General features: G+C 39.5%; 1 protein-coding gene and 1 long non-coding RNA gene across 2 annotated transcripts in view; one reads left to right on the top strand and one right to left on the bottom strand.

Moving 5' to 3' along the window:
* The window catches only part of LOC136441410 (zinc finger protein 436-like), a 410,847-nt gene that overhangs the window by 227,608 nt on the left and 159,911 nt on the right, over window positions 1-23,328 (top strand). The gene's annotated exons all lie outside the window — the stretch shown is intronic.
* Window positions 4,922-9,622, bottom strand: LOC136441440 (uncharacterized). Its single transcript, XR_010756893.1, has 2 exons — window positions 9,266-9,622; window positions 4,922-5,883 (listed from the first exon to the last, which is right to left on the bottom strand). It is a non-coding gene; the product is annotated as an uncharacterized lncRNA (long non-coding RNA).

The raw sequence follows: 23,328 nt of genomic DNA, 5'->3' as shown, positions 1-23,328 counted from the left end.
AAATCTAATCAGTTTTTCCTTTTTCGTTGCTTGAGTGGAGTAAGATACGCGTTGTTTTAATTAATGTTTCTGTGGAATCCTTTTCATAAAAAAAGAGAAACAAAAATTAACACGCTTCTTCGACTTTAAACGCATGTCAGGTTTCGTTTTTCTTAGTCTATGGGAAATTAGTGGACAAAACTCCTTTAATGAGCACATGATGTGCTTAATGATGGACATTTAGTATGACTAAGGCTATGCAGGGCAGTGCAAGACGGCACTAGGCTGTCCATTGCTCCTGAGACTTGCTACTTCCTTCACCATGTCCCTTTGTGATTTATCTTGTGACTCAGTCTGTCAGGGAAGATGTAGATGTAGATTGTGAAACATATAAAATGAGTAACCGAGTGTGTTAAACAAGACAGACTGGGATTAAAGATAGACAGGAGAGGACATGCAGAGTGACTTGGAATAAAGATCTTCCCCATCGGCCAGAGCAACAACTGGAGTCTGTCTTCACTTTCCATCGGAGAGCCTCTCTCTGCGATTCCTTGCATTGGCACTAATATACGCTTGTACACTTAGGTTCGTCATCACTATGTCTGTAGTGTATGGATGGCTACAGTAAAGCAATACACACGCGCTCTAATATTCGCTGTCTCTTGCAATATGTGAGTAATCTCACTGATCTTAGGTGCACGTGGGCGTTATTTCAGTAGACCTATGTGTACGTGAGCGAATGTTTTTATTTTTTTGCCTGGGAAGATGTATGATCATAATAATATTTACAAAACGGAAGAAATGCTATTAAATGCACGCACAATTTATAGCGTTTTCAAGTTTACTGACACTGAATCAATAACGGCTATTACTTACGTGTCGTATCACAAATACATATTTCCAACTTGAGGTAATGAAACTTAAGTCGAAAGCTATCGTCTTACAGTACTCTCAAAAATGGAGATTCCGAACTTAAAACAGTTCTTAGCTTATGTAGCGCTCAGACACAACAAGTTTGATTATACATGGCAAACGTAGCCATGCACGTGCATGTGAGGAAAATATAATATTACGTCGAAAGGTAGTCAGACAGACCAGTAGACCAATACAATCACAGATCTTTCGAATACCATTCCCAAGTATAGTAGTGAAAAATGCAGTGGGCGGTAAAGGTCAAACAGTGCTCGGTGTTACATATGCAATGCCCAGGCTCCACAAGTTTGATTTATCAGTGTATCTACGGAGTTACAATATTACGTTGAAAAGTAGTTAGATCAGTTGACCAGTAAATTGATAGATAAAGAATAATAAGTACCGTACTGATACTTAACAAATCAAACGATGCCTACGTACCATACATGAATTACTTGAACCCGCTCTGGAGAGGTTTTACTAATTTGTAAGCTGAATGTTTTTCTCACAATTCAACATATTCCTGGTGCTTTGTACATCTTGATTCGGATGGTGTATGGCCACGTATATATGACCCCTTTATCAGACTATCATATTACTTAAATTATCATGACATGAACCATTGAATAGGAATACAATCACTACCAGTGACACATTCATTGCACAATTATGAACTCGTGATATTTTTTTTTAAATCTCATACTATAAACATACAGTATTCTGCTTAAATGCCACAGTTACTCGAATGTATAAATAGTTATATATTTGATACTTTACACATTATTAAGTAGTTTGACATATTTACAAAAGACCTGCGTATGTCAGCACGGCATCCTCTCAACATTGCAGGATTTCTGTCGTGTTGTTTTGGGTAAGATCTTAATAAAACGGAGGTTTCAGGGGAATATAAACCGTGCTGTAAAATTAATCATAATCGTGTTACTCGCAAGACACTGTAGTATTTGCAATAAACTTTTGATTTCACATAGAATCATTAGCAAATGCGGAAAATTTCATAGAAATTACATAATATTGTTCGATGATACCATGTGTCTATGGCAGAAGACAACAACATTGCATCATCTCGCACAAATGCTAAAGAAATAATTAAAAATCAGAAAAAAAATTGTTTACCTCGATTAGCCACAAAGTCAACACATCTTAAAGGCCAGAGGTCATAATTTTGTCAAACCACTGCTTTACATCATCAATTCCATTTTCATTGAAATCTTCACCATTGGGGCAAGCCTCTTGACAGTTCTGTGTACCTACGCTAATTAAAGTCTTAGGATCTTCTTCTTTCTTATAGCTGGTTTTACCTGCAGTTTCAACTTCTCTAATATGATATTGAGGTACGTGAAAGACATAAGGCGACCGTTTATACGGTTCAATCGTCTCGGACCCGGTCTCGCACATGCAAGAATCTCCTTCTCTTTCCGGACCATTTCTGTAATCTTCCTGATCATCAGCCTGCGTGTTCTGACTGGTGGTAGTTTGATGATCAAATACATTGTTTTCAACTTGGTCAGCCACCATGTTGTTTACCTGACCAAGTGAGGCATTAGTGTTATCAGGTTGTTTCCTGACAGATGCACAATATACAGCTAACGCCACACCACAGAGGGCGGCTATCGTTCCAACTACTGATCCAGTCACCACCCAGCCTGATGCCATGGCAACGGTTTGAGGAGAGGACGTCTCTGTCATGGGTTTAGAGTGGGAAATATACCCTTCTTTCAAGTCTGTAACCGTATTGAATGCTCTAGTTTTTGACAAGACACCTTTAGAAACGTTTAGTGATAAATCATTTATCTCAGTCTGCTGAAGTTTCGGTTCCTCATTCCGTGCTTCTGAACTACTGAATGCAAGTGGCAGCAAGGACAAAGTTGTGACGTCGGACGGACGAAGGTCTTGACGTTTTGTGGGACAGGAGCTATTGGGATCACATGTCTCGCTTTGGTAGATTTTACTATTTTTGCCTGTCGGATCCCGGACAGCATAACATCCTGAGATGTATTCATTTAGCCTGTGGAACTCTACGTTCCTTACTATAGGAGGTGTTTCGCAGCGGAGCAAAGACTGATTGTTATGCATAGCGAATGCAATCTTGTTTCCCCTGAGGAAATCTACACATCTTGGTGATGTTTCATTTCGGCACGTTTCCGAAAATATGGCGATATCAATGGCCCAAGCTATGTTGCAGTCACAGTGAAAAGGGTTACCCGTTACGATAGGTGTGTACAGAATATTGAATCCATTTGGTACGTACGCTTTATACCCTAGATCGCAAGGAGACAATGTCTTTAGCTTATTGTAGGAAACGTCCACCCTTTTCAAGTTGGGTAGGAAAGACTTCACAGGATAGAGGCTGACACAGAAGAGCTGATTATGTGACAAATCCAAATCAACTAACTTTGGCATCTTCTTCAGACAGTACCATGGGAAGTAAGTTAAGGTGTTGTTCCTTAAGTTCATCTTCTTAAAATAGGGCAGGGTCAAGCAGGGAAACGTGTTTAAGGAGTTATTACAGGTTTGCGATAGCAAAACCTGTTCTGTTTTTGCATCCAAGGATGGGGGCGGCCATGTTGGATGTGACCATTTTATTGGGAGGGGTGTTTCTTTTCGCTAATGTTGGGTGTGACTATTTTGACGGAGGGGTGTTTTTCTTGCTAGTTTTCTTTTTTTTTGTTTTCTTGCTAATTTTTTCTTGCTTTGGGTTGGGTGTGACCATTTTTACTGGAGGGATGTTGTTTTCACTAATGTGTGGGTGTAATAGATGGAAGTTATTAGTGTGGCGGTGTTGTGACCTTGCCGTTGGCACAAATGGACACAAGGCCCACTGTACTAAAGGACGAGCAAGGTCCACTGAGCATCATGTTGTTGAGGTCTTGTCGGAAAGTAGGGGACGACAAGATCCCCAACGATAGAGGGTTAATAAAGATTTGTTATTTAATGTGATGTTGGATTAGGAAGTGTTGAAATCGATAATATTGGGGGTGGTTTTTGTCGCTAATGTTGGTTCCCTATATTTTTCCTAGTTTTGGGTTGGGTGTGACCATTTTGACCGGAGGGGTGGTTCTTGCCACTTATGTTAGGTGTAAGAGATTAATGTTATTAGTGTGGTGGTGTTGTGACCTTGCCGTTGGCACAAATGGACAGAAGGCCCACTGTACTAAAGGACGAGCAAGGTCCACTGAGCATCATGTTGTTGTGGTCTCATCGAAAAGTAGGGGACGACAAGATCCCCAACGATAGAGGGTTAATAAAGATTTGTTATTTAATGTGATGTTTGATTAGAAAGTGTTGGAATCAATAATATTGGGGGTGTTTTTTGTCGCTAATGTTGGTTCCCTATATTTTTCTTAGTTTTGGGTTGGGTGTGACCATTTTGACCGGAGGGGTAGTTTTTGCCACTAATGTTAGATGTAAGAGATTAATGTTATTAGTGTGGTGGTGTTGTGACCTTGCCGTTGGCACAAATGGACACAAGGCCCACTGTACTAAAGGACGAGCAAGGTCCACTGAGCATCATGTTGTTGTGGTCTTGTCGAAAAGTAAGGGACGACAAGATCCCCAACGATAGAGGGTTAATAAAGATTTGTTATTTAATGTGATGTTGGATTAGAAAGTGTTTGAATCAATAATATTGGTGTTTTTTTGTCGCTAATGTTGGTTCCCTATATTTTGCTTTGTTTTGGGTTGGGTGTGACCATTTTGACAGGGGTGATCTTTGCCACTAATGTTAGGTGTAAGAGATGAATGTTATTAGTGTGGCGGTGTTGTGACCTTGCCGTTGGCACAAATGGACACAAGGCCCACTGTACTAAAGGACGAGCAAGGTCCACTGAGCATCATGTTGTTGTGGTCTCGTCGAAAAGTAAGGGACGACAAGATCCCCAACGATAGAGGGTTAATATAGATTTGTTATTTAATGTGATGTTAAATTAGAAAGTGTAGGAGACGTGATCTTAAAGAACATGGCAGTTGTGGTCTTGTCAGAGATGTAGGGACGACAGCCACAAAAACAATGAACGATTAGTTTGTTTAATGGTGAGATGGCCAATTAGCTTTTGGAATAAAATTAAGTCAATTTTGAAATGGTGAATACTTAAGACCCTTTCCTTCTTACAATAAAGAATGGCCGATGTATAAATACGGTTTCTTTTAGATGCCGATTTGAAGACGACCACATCAAGGATAAAGAAATGACACAGAGACAACGATTCCCGCATACTTACCAAGGGAGACGTAAACGTTATAACACTGACTGATTATGACTTCATAATGTTGGCTTACTACGATCCTTATTAATTACTGAATGTCTCTATTTCTCTCTTGACCTTAATTTCCTAGTTTTACAAATCTCTCGTCTCCTGTCTTACTCTGCTCACACAACATTGATTACTTTATCTCTTCGCTGCAGTTCACTTAAACAAATGAATAACCGTCAAAGAATTATAGCACAACAATTAGCAGACTAATTCTAAAGTAACCGTTCCAAGTTTGGTAAGGAGTTGCACTGTAACTTCTTGGACGTAAGTGACGGAGTGAAATGTTACTGCAGCTTGCAGTTGCATACACAATTGTATTGGGTTTCTACCATTCGTACATCCGGTTTGATTTTAACGAGGTTAATCACCTGTATTTTCTTTCATAACGTTATACATGCAAAATCAGCTTCTAAAAGTTGCACACTAAAATAAACAACAAAATAGACAATGCGTATTCGTTTGAATCAAATAAAGTGGACAACATGTTCACGCCAGTGTGTGGATTCTCTAAATCGTGTCAGGTAATGTCTGGTTGTAACAGCACAATCATTGTAACACGGCTTTGATGCTGGTCCGGCAGTGGAAGGTCTCCGGCGACCTCCCCTGCTGCGGTTAGAGTCTGTGTGGGAAACGGCCAGATTGTTCCAGGCCTGGATTGTTCCTCCCTAGTGCACGTGGATACCGGGTGCCCTGGATGACCTTGTAGTCCGGTATAGGTGACCTGTGCAGGGATCGAGAAAAAAACATACAGAAACATATCAACCTGAATGCTCTCTTCTTTGGTTCTTGTCGTCTCTGAAGACGGTAGACAGCTTCGGTCGATTTCACCTCTTGAATTATTGACTTGAATTAGACTATTCCAAAATCATGATTGGCTTTTCTTTCTCAAAGTAGTTGGCGGTGGCGTGTTAGTCATGTAGTTGCTAGGTCCTACAGCCACAGGGAAACAAAATTTAGAATGTATGTGACACTGATAAGCTGTTTGACATATTTCTTAGTACCTACGAATATGGCGTGTTATACTTACTTCAAGGTTTTGGAGTTCGATTAAAAAAATAGGGCTCGAAATTCGCATTTTAGTACAGGTAAAATTGTACTAATTTTATCTTTAGCTAGGAAAACAACATTTGGAGTTAAATATGCGTGAAACTGATAAGCAATTTCACAATTTTGGGTCCCTAGGAATTTGACCTCTTATCCTGTTACTAGGGTGAGTGAAGAGTGTACGTGTATAGGCTCAACATCTGCATGCTAGCACAGGTAAAATTGGAGTTGCGCAGGTAGTTTTGACAGACTTTTACTAATTTAGGCCCCCATTCCGTTGATCGAATTGAGTTATCTGTGAAATCTTTGGTCGCTCATAAAAGGTTGCTGCATTTGAGATTTTGGGTCGCCGTAGAGATTCCACTTGAGCACGTTTTCCAGGAGTTCGGCACTCTCACGGCGATCTGGTCAATTTTACGTTTTTTTAATGGTATTTATTATATCTTCGAATTATTGTTTTATTAATTACAATAATCTTTATAAGTATTCATAAATGTTTCTAACAAAAGAAAATACGAGAATACTATGTTTCAGAAGTTGTTCTGATCATTTGCAAACATTTCGAAAGTGACTGTCAAAAGAGATAATTTTTTTTAATAGATTTGAAATATAGATAGCCAGATAGGTTTATTTCATATTTCGAAATATTTCGAACTAAAGATATGGGTCATTTGCCCCCCGTAACCGTGTTGTGACTTGGAATGGGGTCCTTATGTCGCCGTGAGAGCGCGGCGAAAGCGCCGTCCAAGTGGAATGGGGGTATAACTGATACTTTTAGAATTGGACGAATGCGCCGTATCCTTTTTTTTTCTACATTTGTAATTATGTTGAGCCCAACATACTGTTGGGCGCAATATATTTCTTTCTCCTGTCAAATCTTGTAATCGACTCAGCTCGGTCGTCCCTGCACCAACTGAGCTGAAATTTGGTATACATGTAGAGTAGGTAAATACCCTGGGAGCATTTTTTTAATTTTTTTCGATATTGACCTTGAACGTGATTTTATTGAGGTTTTTCTGACCAAAAACGTACATTTTGGCCTCCTGTGCTCTGGAAATACATCCAAATGACCTGAAATTTGCTATGGTGGTACATTGAACAAATATTTAAAGAATCCCATTCGCACTTTTGGCATGCAATACTTCGAAATGCGATTTTAGAGGGTGTTTTGGGAAGAAGATCGGCTATTTTCCTCATATGGGGTCACTGACCTATAGGTCACATCTTTATTCATCTGGCCGGGTTGACTAATTCGGTCAGCCAATGAGAGAGCGCAGATTTATCAAGCTCAACCTGATTGGTTGAAATAGTCAATTTAATTAGGGGCACTACTAGTACTCTGACAGGTGCAGACACAACTTCACTACTCCCTGGCTCACATCCTTGTGTTGTAAGTTATTGTTGTGTCCTACTGAAGTTATGTAAGTGCAATTGAGTGGAAGGTTCAAAACTTTTCTGTTGGTATTTTTCGACACACACGGTGTTTTTCTTATTTTAACACTGCATGGAAACAAAGATTTCTACAAGTTCGCAAGCTTGGACACTATGGTAAAACCTGACATTTCCTCGCTATGTACACGAATTTTCTACCCCTCTGTCACCAAGATTGGACACTAGTGCGCACAATAGTGCACACAAAGTACCCAACGTTTCCCACCTTAGGAAACATCCCGTGTTGGGACGTTGACAATAACATTAACATTAACAATAGAGAGTTGTGAAGTGCGTGAAAATTTACGTTGAGCTTGCTTTGAGTGGTTGTTTAAAGTTTTTGGCTAAAAATGACGTAAATCAGTAAGAATTTTCAACCTCCTTGCGTAAACCCCTGTTACATGTCTACACTATATCGGGCCGCGGGGAAGTCTTGAATATCGGCGCTAATCGATAGCGCATTAAACAAAATGTGTGGCGTAGCGTTGTACTAAAAAAATAATAGCATATGAATATGGATGCCTGGAAGAGCCCATCCATGCATAGGGTTTCAAATTGGGAGAGATCCATTTCTGACTGGTCTTCAATTCAATTATTCATTCAAATACCAACATTGCAGACATACAACAAACGTTAGCCTCTATGCCACAGTCGATTTTTGCGTGGGGAGGGAAATGGGCGAAACAAGTTGCATTTGCTCCCGCAAATGTTGCCTTTCTAGTTTTTCATGTTTTTTACACGTGAACAAATGCGACGTATCATTTTTCTACATTTTTAATTTATCTTCAGCTAATTCTACAATTGTCGGGGGATGAGGTTTTCAAACGTGGACAAATGAGATGTACTGGAATTAGTTTTGGAATTTTTACGTTTGTCAGGCGAAAAAAAACGTGGATGATACATGCGACGTATAATTTTTTCTAACTACACAACTAATTCTAAATTAATTTGTCGGGGGGGGGGGCTTTGCACATTTTCATACTTGACAAAAAGATGTACTAGAATTGCATTTCTACGTTTTTCGGGCATATGATTTATGGTTTTCATACGTGGACGATGGGACGATTTTTTGTACATTTGTACTTTGTCTTCAGTTAATGCTACATTTGTCAGGGGTGAGATGTACTGGAATTAGTTTTGGAATTTCTACATCTGTCAGGCGTATGATTTTCATACGTGGACGAGTGCGACGTATTATTATTTTCTACATTTGTAGTTTTTCTACTGTAACAGTCTACATTTGTCGGGGATGTAGATTTTTAAATGTGTACAAATAAGTTGTATTGGAATTAGTTCTTATACGTGGACATGCGACATACTAGAATTAGTTCTGGAATTTCAACGTTTGTATGGCACATGATTTTGAAACGTGGATGAATGCGACGTATTTCTAAATTCTATAGGCTGCTAAGTTATTGCTCATTTTTCATCAAACCTAAAAAGTTTCAATAACACTTTTAACAGCAATTCTGAATATCAAACATACGTCGAGATGGTTTCGAAAATGGCTACTTGCCGAAATCTCTACCTTGCCATGAAAGGTATCTGAAATGACCACAAAAGCGTAACGTTAACATAAAAACTGAAAAGACCTACCTGCACAAAAACAGAAAACAGACGCCTCTTACCTCAGTTCTGTACAGATCGGCTCTGGTGTTATTTGTCCTTCCAGTCTCAGAACCTAAATTTCCATAGTCGAGTCCTGTCTGCGGAACGTGCAACAACTTTTCCTGCCTTGGAGATTAATGAACAAACGTCTGGTGTTGCTATTTTCAAACAGTCCATATTCTTCAGTCTCTTCTGTCTGTGCTTCCCCGTTGTTGTTTCCACTGCTGACATAGGGGTGATACATCCCTTCTTGCTCACCATGTTGTCACAACTTTCGATTAGAGGTTAGAAATCTCCATATTATCTGCTAGAAATGAGTTGTTTTCTAACACAAGAAACGCCCTTTGTTCTCATACGTCTAGACACTGTGGCCACGGTACTAGACTGTGTCTGCAGCTATGTCCTTCTGTCCGCCCACCAGACCAGTGCCCTGTAACTGATACTCCCATGGGTGCATCCATGTTGCTGTGCCTGGAGAAGTCATTAACTCGGAAACAGGGCTTAAAATTGATACCCAGTCAAAGTTTCCATCACAATGGCACCATCCCAACTTTGCTAACATGTCATACCATTTGTGGTCTATATCTATATACTATATTGCCTAAAAGACCTAAAATTTGGTCATAACAAGATGTAACATTGACGATGGATTAAGGGCAAGAGTAACGGATTATGGTTAGGGTTATGGATTAATTAAGGTTATGGTGACGGATTAAGGGTAAGGATGACAGATTAAGGGAAAAGGTGACGGATTAGGTTATCGGGTGACAGATTAACGGCTATGGTGACGGATTAAGGGTTATGGCGACGTGACTGATTGAGGGCAACCACTGTGAGGGATCAAGGCTTTCGAGACAAATTAAGGGTTATGGAGACGGATTAAGAGCAAGGATGGATGATAAAGGTCAAGGGCAACGGATTAAGGGCCAGGGTGACGGATTAAGGGAAAGGATGGCGGATTAATGGAAATGATTACAGATTGAGGGTAAGGATGGCGGATAAGGGGAAATGATTACAGCTTAAGGGAAAGGTAACGGATTAAGGACTAAGTTGACGGATTAAGGGTAAAGATGACGGATTAAGGGAAATGATTACAGATTAAGCGAAAGGGTGACGGATTAAGGATTGTGGTGACGGATTAAGGGCAAAGGTCGCGGATTAAGGGCTATAATGATGGTTTAAGGGTGATGGTGACGGATTAAGAGCAAAGATGGCTGATGAAGGTCAAGGGCAACGGATTAAGGGCTAGGGCAACGGATTAAGGGATAAAGTGACAGATTAAGGGTAAGAATGGCAGATTAAAGGAAATAAGTACAGATTATGGGAAAGGGTAACGGATTAAGGGCTAGGTTGATGAATTAAGGGTAAGGATGGCGGATTAAGGGAAATGATTACAGATCAAGGCGAAGGGTAACGGATTAAGGACTAAGGCGACGGATTAAGGGTAATTATGGCGGATTAAGGGAAATGAGTACAGATTAAGGGAAAGGGTAACGGATTAAGGACTAAGGCGACGGATTAAGGGTAAGGATGGCGGATTAAGGGAAATTATTACAGATTAAGGGCAAGGATGACAGATTAAAGAGGAATGATAACTGATTAAGTGAAAGAGTGATGGATTAAGGATTGTGGTGACGGATTAAGGGCAAAGGTCGCGGATTAAGGGCTATGGTGACGGTTTAAGGGTGATGGTGACGGATTAAGGGGAAGGATGGCTGATGAAGGTCAAGGGCAACGGATTAAGGGCTAGGGTGACGGATTAAGGGATAAAGTGACAGATTAAGGGTAAGGATGGCGGATTAAGGGAAATGAGTACAGATTAAGGGAAAGGGTAACGTAGTAAGGACTAAGGCGACGGATTAAGGGTAAGAATGGCGGATTAAGGGAAATAATTACAGATTAAGGGAAAGGGTTAAGGACTAAGGTGACGAATTAAGGGTAAGAATGGCGGATTAAGGGAAATGAGTACAGATTAAGGCAAAGGGTAACGGAGTAAAGAAAGACTAAGGCGACGGATTAAGGGTAAGAATGGCGGATTAAGGGAAATAATTACAGATTAAGGGAAAGGGTAAAGGACTAAGGTGACGAATTAAGGGTAAGAATGGCGGATTAAGGGAAATGAGTACAGATTAAGGCAAAGGGTAATGGAGTAAAGAAAGACTAAGGCGACGGATTAAGGGTAAGAATGGCGGATTAAGGGAAATAATTACAGATTAAGGGAAAGGGTAAAGGACTAAGGTGACGAATTAAGGGTAAGAATGGCGGATTAAGGGAAATGAGTACAGATTAAGGCAAAGGGTAACGGAGTAAAGACTAAGGCGACGGATTAAGGGTAAGAATGGCGGATTAAGGGAAATGAGTACAGATTAAGGGAAAGGGTAACGGATTAAGGACTAAGGTGACGGATTAAGGGTAATGATGGCGGATTAAGGGAAATGATTACAGATTGAGTGTAAGGATGGCGGATTAAGGGAAATGAGTACAGATTAAGGGAAAGGGTAACGGATTAAGGACTAAGGTGACGGATTAAGGGTAAGGATGGCGGATTAAGGGAAATGATTACAGATTAAGGGCAAGGATGACGGATTAAGAGGAACGATCACAGATTAAGTAAAAGGGCGACGGATTAAGGATTGTGGTGACGGATTAAGGGCAAAGGTCGCGGATTAAGGGCTATGGTGACGGTTTAAAGATGATGGTGAGAGATTAAGAGCTATGATGACAGGATAAGGGCAACGCTGAGGGATTAAAGGCTTTCGTGACAGATAAGGGGCAAGGGTGACAGACTTGGGTCTCTGCTGACATATTAATGTTTATGATAACGGATTAAGGGCAATAGTGACGGATTCACTTCACAAATCACTATGCAGCGCAGATGACAGCTTCTTCAAATAATGTACATCTTTGTCTAAGCTTCCTGCACACCATAGTGCATGGTAATATATCGTTACTGTATTCTGCAATCCTGTTTGAAAGATTTCTTAACAAAACACCCCTGCAGTTCCGTGGCAAGCTGCTAAGGGACCGAAACTTACCCCACTTCTTTCTTACGTGAAATTCAAAAGTGGGGGTAATTATGCAAAAGGTTTTAGTGAAAATGTTCTTTTCAACTGAAGGTACCACCGGAAAAGTACATTCTCCTAAGGGGGTGGGTTTTACAAAAATATTCCATTTCAGAACAGTCAGTTTTTAAGATTTTGCAGGGGATAGAGATAAAGTGAAATATGACGTATGACGTATTTTAACTATTTACTTTACAACTGTTACCTTTCTAGTTATGTTCATTTCCCCCCACATTAGTTACACTGAAACGCAAACCTGTTCATATTTGCTGAACAAGCTAATATTTATCTCTAGTTTGGAAGATGAATCTCGACCAATTTCCAATACAAATATTTGGGAGCACTCTCTAAACCTTTATTGACACAGTATAATCGAGGCATGTTGCACAAATCTTTAAGCTGACATCCTCGAATTAGCAGTGTGGTAATTCCTGTCCAAGATTTTATTTGAGCTTGGTTTAGAGGAACAATAATCAAAGCTAAAGCGACTAACACGTTTGGACATCTTGCAGGTCTTCCTTGGCACCCCATCCTTCTAACAGTGGCAAGCTATGTAGAAAAGACTATTCCAGACTACTCTTATTAGTTTAAACAAGGACTATGGGTGTTAAAGCATTGTGTACCAATACCCCACTAGTTTAATGTAAATTGCGAAGGTCGCAAAGGTTGCAAAGTCTTAGTATCTCTACAAGCTAGTCTGTCTTGTCTTTGCCAGCAGGGCTAGCCCTCTGTAATAGCCACAGGCTAGTTGAGCAGCCCTGGCTGTGTGTTCGGGACAGCCAACCCAATAGATAAAAAGAAAGCGCACGATTATTAAAACTGTCCTCACGACTTTCCGGACCGACCGCTGTTTCTAATGTTGGCTGGACACGTGCGTTTGGGTCTAACTTTCCAAAGACAAACCGTGGTGCGGATGAGATGTTTTTACCAGACGCCTTCCCAAGATGCCTAGACGCAAGAAAAGACTTAGAATATCGCAAACTGACAAACATGGGGTCTGCCGGTATTATTTAGGCTCAGAAAAAGACACCAAATGATGAATATTTGACCCGACTTTGCAAGGTTGGTTAAATGCAATCCATGCAGGTATAGTAACTCTTTAAGCTCGTTCTCATTTAAATGTCCACATTTTGTAACTTCCGTTACCGTTTGAAGTAAGACGTTCTTGACAGCAAGATTTGCAACACTTATATGGTCACAAATTGTCGTTTTTATGACGACTTAAGACTTTTCTGGCTTTTTGGAACCATATATGTGACATATCTTAATGCCAAAAACGTCTTAATTCAAAGGGTAACGGAAGTTACAAAATGTGTTCCTTTAAATGAGAACGAGCGTTAAATGAGATCATCTATGAAGCTTACTATAAACACGGTCTATCTGTAGAACAAATGCCAGTTACGTTTCTCTGTTTTGAAAACATACATAAAACCACTTTCTGGGAATTTACCATGGGTAGCATTAGGCTTCGACGACCGAAACGTTTTTTTTTACACATCTGCTGTTTTCGTAGTAAAGTATAGAGCGTCAATTACGTATTACTTTGATGATTTACATACCTTTCAACAGTACAAACCCGGGCCTGTGAGGAAGAAGCGCCTGCTCATGTGCTATATGATGTGTGATGATGCACGCATGCGCAGAAAAACAAGTAAGCTTGATTGTCTACATGCCTCTTCTTGAGATTGCGCGAGAGGTGTTTGATTACCGCTATGGCAATCTCTTCTCACGTGACTTTTCTGTCAGATATGATTAAGTCAAAAGTTCATGTTTCATCTTATACGACTTAAAGCTGATTTTTGTAGTCGTTAATTATGCAGATAATTTACAAATATTCATCTTACACAGGCAACTTTGGAATTTGCTTCCTGAAATAGACATGTACTGTATAGCTACCAAAATTGTTTTTCTTATTTTTCTTGTTTTTCCTTCTACAATATATTTTTTTCTGTCAGCAAGAATATCATCCTGTATACAAGAATATCGGTTTTAAGTACGAAAAAGAATCCATGTTTAAACACAAACAACAATTGCATTTTTTTCTTAACCAGTAGAATCAAATTGTGTGTGTGTGTGCCTGTGTGTGTGTGCAATTACAGTAGACCATGCAATCTATTCGCACATGAATTATCGCTCCAACTGGTAATATATTGATATTCTTATTTGGTATTCTTTGCTGCCATCAGTTTGTCATATTTCGTCATTATTTCCATTTATCTTAGAGCTGCAGTGCATCAATAAACATTCGTAGTAATGCGGTTCATTAAACTTCTGTACAGGACTGCATTGTTGTACCTAAGCCAACTGTACTAGGACATTTGGAACCTACCAAGATAAACCCTGAGGGGAGAAATAGTTGGTATCCAACAGCCAAATTCGGTTGTTGTTGTTTGCCACAGATACTTAGACTTCCAATTTAGTTGCTCTGGAGACCAATTGGTCATCACAATCAACGCGGATGCATATCCAGAAATAAGGCTCGGACCCTAGGCTTACTTATGCTTTGGTTTATATGTTTAGTGGTGGCGCTAATATCAGTTTAAAAACTTGAGTGCGTCGTCAATATGTCCATGATTTTAAAGAGAAGAACACCTATCATATGTGGGTAGCTACCGTAGACTTATCTACGTGTGCTCTTATATTTAGTCTGCCCGGCAATACGTGAGTAACCTCACTGGTCGTACGTGCAGGGGTCTATGATTTCAGCCCGGGGACATGTAGTATAGTAATCTTACTATACTGAAGGAAAAAGAAGCTATACAATGTAATATAGTATCGGGTATCTTTGTTGGAGTTACTATTTGGGCCAAGGTGAGACCCTCAAATGATGTGGGACCTTAATGTTTTTATTATCGCGAGACAGCTAGGCAAATGTATGACGTAATTTAATGTTATTCTATCCGCCATCTTGGATTTTGACCGATGACGTCATCAAATCAGCATAAAATATTAATTCTAAATCATAAAGGTTACATTGGGTTACATAAGATGATGAAAATGTAAGAAAATACATTTGGCGTACTAACAAAGCCTCGAAACGACATCGTTTTAACTGAAATTAGCAGACTTGGTAAATATGCCTGTCAAAACCTGTTGCCATGGCAACACCAAAAACGATGAACTTACTTCATCAATTTGAAATTTTTGTTAGGGATATTTTATGAAAAGTCATTAAGTTCGGTGACTGTGTAAGCTGTTCATTAGTTATGCAACATGAAATTTGGCGTGAGCTAACCCCTCCTGGTCTAGATAGGAATAGTTCAAGACGTGGTCCTTCAGAACTTTCTGAACTTTTTGCATAAATTATGATAATGAACGGTAATTTTTCAAACCTTAACATGCCAAAATATCCCCCTTACATTGATGAAGCAATGTACGGATAACAATCAGCGAAAAAAGGGAAAAGGGAGATTTTACTGAACGAAACATTTTGGGGTCATTTTAGTCGCAAAAATAGGTTCGGGTGTATGAGGGTTATACACTTGCCAGGTTTCGTTTGTCTTAGTCTATGGGAAATTAGTAGACAAGACCCCTTAATCAGCACATGATGTAATTAATGATGTCTCGTACATGTTTAGCGGTGGCACTAATACAGGTTTGTACATTTAGGTAGCCTCTACCAGGCCCCGCGGGATGGCTGGAAAAATAGTGGAGATTGGCCTATATAGGGTGAATAGTATGCCATGGGAGTTGTCTAGGGAGAGAGGGTATAGCAGACTAACTCCTCTTGCATGTTTTTCTGTCTATTTGGCCAGTTTCTACTCTTTCCAGCCGCCTCTGGAGCCTGGTAGAGGCTACACCTAGGTTCGTCATCACTATGTCTGTAGTGTATGGATGGCACCAGTAAACCAATCCGCACGTGATCTGATATTCGCTGTGTCTTGCAATTTGTGAGTAATGTCACTAATCGTAGGTGCACGTGGGCGTTATTTCAGTAGACCTATGTGTACGTGAGGGAATGTTTCTTTTGCCCGGGAAGATGTATGATAACGATATTTACAAAACGGAAGAAAAGCTATAAAATGCATGAACAATTAATAACGTTAACAATTTTAATGACACAGAATCAATGACGGCTATTAGTTACGTGTCGTATCACAAATAAATATTTCCAACTTGAGGTGTTGAAACTTAAGTCGAAAGCCATCGTCCAACAGCACTCGCAAAAAAGGAGATGCCGGACTTAAAACAGTTATTAGCTTCACATATGTAGCGCTCAGACACAACAAGTTTGATTATACATGACAAACGTAGCCATGCACGTGCATGTGAGGAAAATATAATATTACGTCGAAAGGTAGTCAGACAGACCAGTAGACCAATTCAATCACAGATCTTTCGAATACCATTCCCAAGTATAGTAGTCGCAAAAAATGCAGTGGGCGGTAAAAGTCAAACAGTGCTCGGTGTTACATAATTATTCATTGCCCAGGCTCCACAAGTTTGATTTATCAGTGTATCTACGGAGTTACAATATTACGTTGAAAAGTAGTTAGATCAGTTGACCAGTAAATTGATAGATAAAGAATAATAAGTACCGTACTGATACTTTACAAATCAAACGATGCCTACGTACCATACATGAATAAATTGAACCCGCTCTGGAGAGGTTTCACTAATTTGTAAGCTGAATGTTTTTCTCACAATTCAACATATTCATGGTGCTTTGTACATCTCGATTCGGATGGTGTATGGCCACGTAAATATGACCCCTTTATCAGACTATCATATTACTTAAATTATCATGACATGAACCATTGAATAGGAATACAATCACTACCAGTGACACATTCATTGCACAATTATGAACTCGTGATATTTTTTGAAAATCTCATACTATAAACATACAGTATTCTGCTTAAATGCCACAGTGACTTGAATGTATAAATAGTTATATATTTGATACTTTACACATTATTAAGTAGTTTGACATATTTACAAATGACCTGCGTATGTCAGCATGGCATCCTCTCAACATTGCAGGATTACTGTCGTGTTGTTTTTGGTAAGATCCTAATAAAACGGGGGTTGCAGGGGAATATAAACCGTGCTGTAAATTAATCATAATCGTGTTACTTGCAAGACACTGTAGTATTTGTAATAAGCATCTGTTGTAACAGATAATCATTTAGAAAATGCGGAAAATTTCATAGAAATAACATAATATTGTTCGATGATACCTTGTGTCTATGGCAGTAGACAACAACATTGCATCATCTCACACAAATACTGTAGAAATAATCAGAAATTAGAAAAAAATCTTGTTTACCTCACTTAGCCAGAAAGTCAACACATTTTAAAGGCCAGTGGTCATAATTTTGTCAAACCACTGCTTTACATCATCAATTCCATTTTCATCGAAACCTTCACCATTGGGGCATGCCTGTTCACAGTTCTGTGTACCTACGCTAATTAAAGTCTCAGGATCTTCTTCTTTCTTAGTGCTGGTTTTACCTGCAGTTTCAACTTCTCTAATATGATATTGAGGTACGTGAAAGACATAAGGCGACCGTTTATACGGTTCAATCGTCTCGGACCCGGTCTCGCACATGCAGGAATCCGCTTCTCCATTTCTGTAATCTTCCTGATCATCAGCCTGGGTGTTCTGACTGGTGGTAGTTTGATGATCAAATACATTGTTTTCAACTTGGTCAGCCACCATGTTGTTTACCTGACCAAGTGAGGCATTAGTGTTATCAGGTTGTTTCCCGAGAAATGCACAATACACAACTAACCCCACACCACAGAGGATAGCTATCACTCCAACTACTGATCCAGTCACCACCCAGCCTGATGCCATGGCAACGGTTTGAGAAGAGGACGTCTCTGTCATGGGTTTAGAGTGGGAAATATACCCTTCTTTCAAGTCTGTAACCGTATTGAATGCTCTAGACAAGACACCTTTAGAAACGTTTAGTGATAAATCATTTATCTCAGTCTGCTGAAGTTTCGGTTCCTCACTCCGTGCTTCTAAACTACTGAATGCAAGTGGCAACAAGGACAAAGTTGTGACGTCAGACGGACGAAGGTCTTGACGTTTTGTGGGACAGGAGCTATTGGGATCACATGTCTCGCTTTGGTAGATTTTACTATTTTTGCCTGTCGGATCCCGGACTGCATAACATCCTGATATGTAATCATTTAGCCTGTGGAACTCTACGTTCCTTACTATAGGAGGTGTTTCGCAGCGGAGCAAAGACTGATTGTTATACATAGCGAATGCAATATTGTTTCCCCTGAGGAAATCTACACATCTTGGTGATGTTTCATTTCGGCACGTTTCCGAAAATATGGCGATATCAATGGCCCAAGCTATGTTGCAGTCACAGTGAAAAGGGTTACCCGTTACGATAGGTTTGTATACAATATTGTATCCATTTGGTACATACGCGTTATACCCTAGATCGCACGAAGACAATGTCTTTAGCTTATTGTAAGAAATGTCCACCCTTTTCAAGTTGGGTAGGAAGTACTTCACAGGATAGAGGCTGACACAGAAGAGCTGATTATGTGACAAATCCAAATCAACTAACTTTGGCATGTTCTTCAGACAGTACCATGGGAAGTAAGTTAAGCTGTTGTTCCTTAAGTTCATCTTCTTCAAAAAGGGCAGGGTCAAGCAGGGAAACGTGATTAAGGAGTTATTTGGAAGATGAATCTCGACCAATTTCCAATACAAATATTTGGGAGCACTCTTTAAACCTTTATTGCCACAGTATAATCGAGGCATGTTGCACAAATCTTTAAGCTGACATCCTCGAATTAGCAGTGTGGTAATTCCTGTCCAAGATTGTATTTGAGCTTGGTTTAGAGGAACAATAATCAAAGCTAAAACGACTAACACGTTTGGACATCTTGCAGGTCTTCCTTGGCACCCCATCCTGCTAACAGTGGCAAGTTATGCAGAAAAGACTATTCCACAGACTACTCTTATTAGTTTTAACAAGGCATGTGGGTTTGAATCATTGTGTACCATTACCCGCAATAGTTCAATGCAACTACAATGCTATACTTAACTTTTTTTGCCAAATGTTGCATAGGTCAGATTTTCTTAGTGTCTATGCCAGCCAGTCTGAGAAAGAACACGATTTTTACGACTGTCCACACGAGTTTTTGGACCGACAGCTGTTTCTGGTGGCGGCTGGACACGTGAGTTTGGGTCTCACCTGCCTAAGACACACCCTTACATACGTCTTGGTCCGGATAAGATGTCTTTTCCTGAAGCTTTCCCTAGATACCTAGACGCGAGAAAAAATTAAGATATCGCAAACTGACAAACATGGGGTCTGCTGGTTTTATTAATGGACAGAAAAAAGCACCAAAAGATAAATATTTGACCCGACTTTGCAAGGTTAGTTAAAAGTTAACACAAACTAGAAAGGCAACATTTGCAAGCAAATACAGCACGTTTAGCCATACTCTTCGCCATGCAAAAAATGGGCTGTTCCAAAACTAACAATGGACCATTCTAAAATACTTCCACTAAAAAATGTATCACCCCCAGTCCAAAATTTAGTTTAAAAACAATTAGTCACTCCATACAGGAATGGAGTCTTCCAGTAGCACCTCAACACAATATGGACCAGTCCAAAACCATATCCACTTAAACAAATACACTTCTGCTAACAAAGATACTTTTTCAAAATCACTCCAGCTCAAAATTGAAATAAATAATAAAAGAATCCCCCCTTGCAAGAATGGGATATTCCGTGCCATCTCCATGTAAACTAAGCCAGTCGAAAAATGTCTGCTCAAAATTACATTCTTGCGCCTAATCAACCCAGCTCAAAATTGAATTAAAAAAGATTAACCCCATGGAAGAATGAAGTTTTTCATAGTATACATAATTATACATAAAGATTTGACAGAAGAATGAGGAAATGACCAAAAACAGCATATTCCAGCGATAGTATGGGTGAAAAATAAGAATATGACACCCCTATGTTTAAATGCATGATTCAATAGTATACATTTTGGGTTGAAAATAACTAAACGAAAAAATTGTTTATTTCAAAAATCGTTTTGAAAGGCTGTATGACAAACATTTGAATGAGGGCCTGTGTACATGACCAAGGCAGACACATGCCAAATTTCTCATCATTTTGGTTTAATACATATAGAACTGGCGATGTGTATCTTTGTTAAAAAAGAGTGAACAAAGCCATGTAAGCACAAGTCCTACGCATTTTCTTGTTTTTCCTTCTACAAAATGATTTTTTCTGTCAGCAAGAATATCATCCTGTAAACAAGAATATCGGTTTTAAGTCCAAACAAGAATCCCTGATTAAACACAAACAATAATTGCATGATTGCATCGAATATTTTTCCTTAACCAGTAGAATCAAATTTTCACAAAAAAATTAGGAAAGAATCTGTAAGAATACCACATTTGACCAAACAAAAAGCAAATCTTTAAATGTTTCTTATTTTTGTAGAAAATTATTCTTGGAGAACATCATGCTAGAAATATTTTCTTAACTTCAGAAAAAAAATAAAATTCTTTGAGTAAGAATTGACATACACAGACTTTCGCAGAAGGTTTCTTGAATTTTTCTTGTTTTTCTTTGTATAAGAAAATCTTTCTCAACATAATAAAACAACAAAAAAATAAGAAAAAAATATTTTTGGCTTTTGATTTAAAAGAAACTAATTTCAATATTTGACAAAAAAATGATACTCCTTTATCATCCAAATTGCCTATGTTTTTAGATGAAATTGCATTACCTTAAATTTTAGGCAAGATACAACCACCTATATCCCCTGTCGATTGAGCAGAGAACGTAATGATCGTCCGGCAATTACGTCATAAGAGATCGTCATGTGGTAGGAATCTGTTTATTCTTATTTGTTCATCCATCAAGTTAATTCATGCCTTGTTAGCTGGACTTTAGTTGATGTTATTTTTTAGTGTGTGTGTGTGTGTGTGTGCGTTTGTGTGTGTGCAATTACAGTAGACCATGCAATCTATTCGCACATGAATTATCGCTCCAACTGGTAATATATTGATATTCTTATATGGTATTGTTTGCTGCCATCAGTTTGTCATATTTCGTCATCATTTACATTTATCTTAGAGCTACAGTGCATCAATAAACATTCGTAGTAATGCGGTTCAGTAAACCTCTGTACGGGACTGTATTGTTGTACCTAAGCCAACTGAACTAGGACATTTGGAACCTACCAAGATAAACCCTGAGGGGAGAAATAGTTGGCATCCGACAGCCAAATTCGGCTGTTGTTGTTTGCCATGGATACTTAGACTTACAACTTAGTTGCTCTGGAGACCAATTGGTCATCACAATCAACGCGGATGCATATCCGGAAAAAAGGCTCGGACCCTAAGTTTACTTATGCTTTGGTATATATGTTTAGTGGTGGCGCTAATATCAGTTTTAAAACTTGAGTGCGTCGTCACCACGTCCGTGATTTAAAAAAAAAAAGAACATAAAAAGTAATCTGAACTATCGTGTGTGGGTAGCTACCGTAGACTAAAGCTATGGTCACACTAAACTCACGTCGTACCTGCGATGGGGTTTCTTCCGTCATGACAGCGCCGTACGTCGTACGTTTGGGAAAAACCGGGTGCAATAGTTAACACATACAAAGTGGTGGTCACAGTTAACGTAGGTACATCGTACGATGGGTTTTTTGAGTGTACCTAGGTCAATCGCAGGTCAATCGCAGGTAAATCGCACGTAAAAGTAGCCATCGCCGAGCGTCCTACGCCGGAAAATACAACTATAGATGATTTTGAACGTGTTCAAAATTTTGCTTCCGTCGCCGTACGATTTTTATTGCCCCCAATACAGACTTCACTACGGCCTTCTTTTTCTACCAATGAGGTGAAAAATGTATACATTTCGATCGTTTTCTGATGGTTTCAGTTTTCCCTGATATTGCCGATGTTGTTGAAAAGTGCAGCCACCAGAGCACAGTGGCAACCGTTGTACCGCGCGCCCGCCGAAGAGCCTGCTTTCAAGGCTATAATTTTCCACGTGTCAGATCAAGTATCGCGCGCAGGTGATGCATACGATTGTTTCATGGCAAAACACACATGGGTTCATAATTATATCAGACCTCAGTCCCATCCTGTCTCTACTTTTAGTTTGCCAAGAGAACAGTTTGCGAATGGCCCAGAAAAAGAATATGACAGGCCAGTTGTATTGTTCATTAAAAAAAAAGCACATAATAGGCATAAAACGTCAAACAAAAACTGAAACTGAAAATAGAGACAGGATAGGACTGAGGTATGATCTAATTATAAACCCAGGTGTATACAGACATAAAGCAATTATATGCGCCTGGTTCTTGACCTGACACGTAGAAAATCTAAACTTGGAAGCAGGCTATTCTACGGGCGCACTGTTTTCTTGTTGCTATTGTCTTATGATGGTTACAATTTGCATCAGCATCGGCAATATATCAGGGTAACTGAAACCATCAGAACATGGTCGAAATTTATGAATTCGTCACCTCATCATTAGATAAAAAGGCCGCAATAAAGCCTAAATATGAGGCTATAAAAATCGTACGACGTTGGATGAAATTTTGAACATTGCCCGACGCTCTGCGATAGCTGATTTTACCTACGATTTACCTGCGATTTACCTGCGATTTACCTGCGTTGTACGGGAAATGCATCGTACGTGCATCGTAGGTACGACGTGAGTTTAGTGTGACCGGGGCTTAATCTACGTGTGCTTTAATATTTACTCTGCCTGGCAATACGTGAGAAACCTTATCGGTCGTACGTACGTGCAGCGGTGCATGATTTCAGCCTGAGGACATGTAGAATGGTAATTTTAATATACTGAAGAAAAAAGAAGTTATGCAATGTAATATAGTATTGGGTATCTTTGTTGGAGTTACTATTAGGGCCAAGGGGAGGCACTCAAATGATGTGGGACCTTAATGTTTTTTATCATCGCGAGACAACTAGCCGAATGTTGGCACACATTTTCGGGAAATCGGGAAAAGGAAGTACTTTTGTGCTTATTGTCTACACTGTGAAGAGTAAAATC

Source organism: Branchiostoma lanceolatum, chromosome 9, assembly GCF_035083965.1.
Source record: "Branchiostoma lanceolatum isolate klBraLanc5 chromosome 9, klBraLanc5.hap2, whole genome shotgun sequence".
Lineage (NCBI taxonomy): Eukaryota > Metazoa > Chordata > Leptocardii > Amphioxiformes > Branchiostomatidae > Branchiostoma > Branchiostoma lanceolatum.
Note: the sequence above shows the minus strand (reverse complement) of the source record. Positions and strands in the feature narration are given on the sequence as shown.